The sequence below is a fragment of the Cynara cardunculus genome, assembly GCF_001531365.2.
Source record: "Cynara cardunculus var. scolymus isolate 2C chromosome LG 2, CcrdV1, whole genome shotgun sequence".
Taxonomy (NCBI): Eukaryota; Viridiplantae; Streptophyta; class Magnoliopsida; order Asterales; family Asteraceae; genus Cynara; species Cynara cardunculus.
The window spans coordinates 18,661,663-18,665,866 of NC_037529.1; positions in this window are offsets into that span (position 1 = coordinate 18,661,663).

Genomic DNA, 4,204 nt, shown 5'->3' on the forward strand with positions numbered 1-4,204 from the left:
CAAGATATAACTTTGCCAATCTCTCCATCGAATATGACTTTTTCATAGGTAAGAAGTGTGCAAATTTAAATAACCGATCTACTATTACCCATATTGCATCATATCCTTTTGATGTTCTTGGCAATTTGGTTATGAAATCCATAGTAATATGATCCCATTTCCAAACCGGAATTTCTAAAGATTGCAACTTACCATAAGGACGCTGGTGTTCAATCTTTACTTGAAGACATGTCAAGCACTGTTCAACATGTTTAGCAATATCTTTCTTCATACCTGGCCACCAATAATGTTGTCTCAAATCTCGATACATTTTATTTGTACCTGGATGTATCGTAAAACATGACTGATGTGCTTCATTCAAGATACGCTTCCTGAGATCACCATAACATGGTACCCAAATTCTGTTCTGAAATTTCCAAAATTCTGTATCATCTCTTACCAAATCAGATACTAATCCACCCAATCTTTCACGTTTGATCTTATCCTCTTTCATTGTCTCATGTTGAAATTTTCGTAGCTCTTCTTGAATACTGGGTAATAACTCAACTCGTAAAGCTGTAGCTTTGATCGTTCMACTTTTCTCTTGTCGACTTAACGCATCGGCTACTACATTTGCTTTGCCTGGATGATACAAAATCTCACAATCATAATCACTCACCAATTCTAACCATCTTCTCTGACGCATATTCAGATCTTTCTGATGAAATAGATGTTGTAAGCTCTTATGATCTGTGAAGATTTGGCACTTCGTTCCATACAAATAATGTCTCCATATCTTCAAAGCAAACACCACTGCCGCTAACTCCATATCATGAGTAGGGTACTATCTTTCATGATCTTTTAATTGTCTGGAAACATAAGCTATTCCTTTCCACGTTGCATCAGTACACAACCCAAACCCAACTTTGACGCATCACTATATACCACAAAATCTTYCRCTCCATCTGGCAAAGATAGAATTGGTGCACTACACAATTTATCTTTTAACATCTGAAAGGCTTTAGCTTGTGCTTCATTCCACTCATATTTCACATTCTTTTTGGTCAACTTTGTTAACGGAGTAGCAATACGAGAAAAATCCTGTATAAACTTACGATAATACCCAGTCAATCCCAGAAAACTTCTGACTTCAGTTGGAGTCTTTGGAATTTCCCATTTCTCAATAGCTTCTATTTTGATTGGATCCACTTTAATCCCTTCTTCTGAGATAACATGCCCCAGAAATTGAACTTCTCGAAGCCAAAATTTAGACTTTGACATTTTAGCATACAATTTCTCTTGTTTTAACAATTCCAGAATTAATCTCAAATGATGTGCATGTTCTTCTTCTGATCGGGAATATATCAGAATATCATCRATGAAAACAATCACAAATTTATCCAGATAGGGACTACACACCCTATTCATCATATCCATAAATGCTGCAGGCGCATTTGTGAGTCCAAATGTCATTACCATAAACTCATAATGACCATAACGTGTACGGAATGCTGTTTTAGACACATCCTCATCTCTAATCTTCAATTGATGATAACCAGACCGCAAATCAATCTTTGAAAAATAAGTAGCTCCAACCAATTGATCAAACAARTCATCAATTCTTGGGAGAGGATACTTATTCTTGATTGTCAATTTATTCAACTCTCGATAATCTATGCACATCCTCATTGACCCATCCTTTTTTTTCACAAACAAAATCGTGCACCCCACGGAGAAGTACTTGGTCTGATAAAACCTTTATCTAACAGTTCTTTCAATTGAGACATTAATTCCTTTAACTCAGAAGGAGCTAATCGATATGGAGCACGTGCAACAGGTGTTGCTCCAGGAATTAATTCAATCTGGAAGTCTATCATTCGATCCGGAGGTAAATTTATCAAATCTTCCGGAAATACCTCAGGAAATTCCCTTACAACTGGAATATCCCCCCATCTTTTCCTTTTCTTTCTTCACATCTATAACATATGCAAGAAAACTAGCACATCCTTTCTGTACATACTTYCTAGCCTTCAAAACTGAAATTAGGCTAGAGTAACGATCACGCTTATCTCCATATATCACAACTCTTCCTTTCTCAGGTAAGTCTATATGAATCATCTTCTCATTACAGACTATATTCGCTTGGTTTTCAGATAACCAATCCATGCCTATAATCACATCAAATTCTCTTAGAGGTAATGGGAATAAATGTATAGGTACTTCACATCCTTCTATACTTATAACGCATTCATCAATTCTTTCCTTCACCACAACCTCACTATCATTTGCTGTTTCCACAATTAGATCCTCACTTAACGCTTTAGATTCTAAATGTGTGCAATTAACAAATGATGGTGACACAAAAGAACAATTTGCACCCGAATCAAATAAAACTTTGGCACATACTGAATTAAYAAGRAATGTACCTGTCACCACTTCAGGGTGCTCTTCTGCCTCACCTCTCGTCATTTGAAAGACTCTCCCTTTTGCATTACCCTCTGTCTGTCTTGTTCCTCCCCGTCCACTTGGACTAACACGGTTATCCACCTGCCCACGACCTATTGGCACATATCCAGATCCTCGACCCCTAGAATATCCAGATCCCCGACCTCCAGCAAAACCAAACCCTCTATTCTTTGCTTGCGGACAATCAGTACTTATATGTTGGGGTGAATTACAAATAAAACATCTCCGCGTTATCCGACAGTCTCGAGCTATATGTCCAAGTTCCTGACATTTAAAGCATACTCGAGATTCTGTATTGCAATTCCCCTGATGTATTTTATGACATCGGGTACACGCCTTATCATTGAACCTTGAGAGTGGTCGGTTCACATTTTCCATAAACCTTGATCTACGAAAATCAGTAACAGTAATTTCCCCCTTTCTTTTCTCTCCAACCCTTTCTTGCGGTTGTCGGTTAATATCTTGTTCCAGTATTTCAGCAGCATCAACTGCCGCCTGAAATGTTGTCGGATTCCTGGATATCACATACTTTCGAAGATTTGCCTCCAATCCCCATATATACTTTCTTACCTTACTGTTTTCGGATATAATATAAGCTTCGACAAATCTAGATTGTTCCATGAATACTTCAGTATACTGTCGAACTGACATATTTCCTTGCTCGAAGGAAATCATCTTCCAATTTTCGAACTGCAGCTTCGGGACAATACTGCATTTTAAACTTTACCACAAATTCTTCCCAAACCATGGTTTTCAAAATATTCGGGTCTGAACTAGACAGAACTTCCCACCAGTATAAAACACTTGATCTCAAACAAGATACAGCAAACATAACTTTATCTTCTTCTGCACTTTTACTGATTTGCAGACTCAGCTCAATCTCCTTAAGCCAACACATAGCTTTAACAGGATCACGCTCACCAGAAAATTTAGGAGGTTTACACGCAAGAAACATCTTGATATCTCCTCCCTTTTGTTCTGAGGATGCAGTAATAGGTACAGATGTACCAGTTACCGGTGTACTAGCTCCAACTTCCTCTTGCTCAGAATTTCTTTCCACATTTGGATCAGTTTGGTTTGCACGTTTTAACAAATTTACCAAATTCTCCTGAAATTTTCCCAACTCAGTTGCCAACATATCTTGGGTGATATATTCAGGGTCAGAAACATTATGTCCACCCCTCGCTCTTCCTCGTCCTCGGCCAGACATTGAACTTTCTTGAGCCGAAAATTCCTGTTCCCCATGAGTTTCTTGTCTAGTACCTCAACCTCTTCCTCGTCCTCTACGACTTCTTGTTTCTATTACATTTTCTGGATTCTCTTCTTGCGTAACATTCCTTCTTTCCCGACCTCTTCCATAGCCAGCTGAGGTCCTTCCCGATTGATTAGGATTATCTGTCATTTCTCAATATGTAACCCTTTTCTGTCACATTTAAACACACATGATTATTCTCATAATCACAACATAATAACACATTTATCCTCATGTCTACTCATACTCAGATTATATCAGTCATATATAATCTATCTTTCTCATAAYAGTTTCAGCTATAACATATTCCCATGTTCATAGACCCAGTGAAACCTATTATCTTAACTTTCCACACCACTAATTTAAGTCTAAGTATTTCACAAATACCCAAATCCCTTAAACCTAGGCTCTGATACCAACTATAACAACCCTCACATTCCAAATACACATAATTCACATCATCATACTCATAATACTAAAATAGTATTATTACAAAACATGAACTAT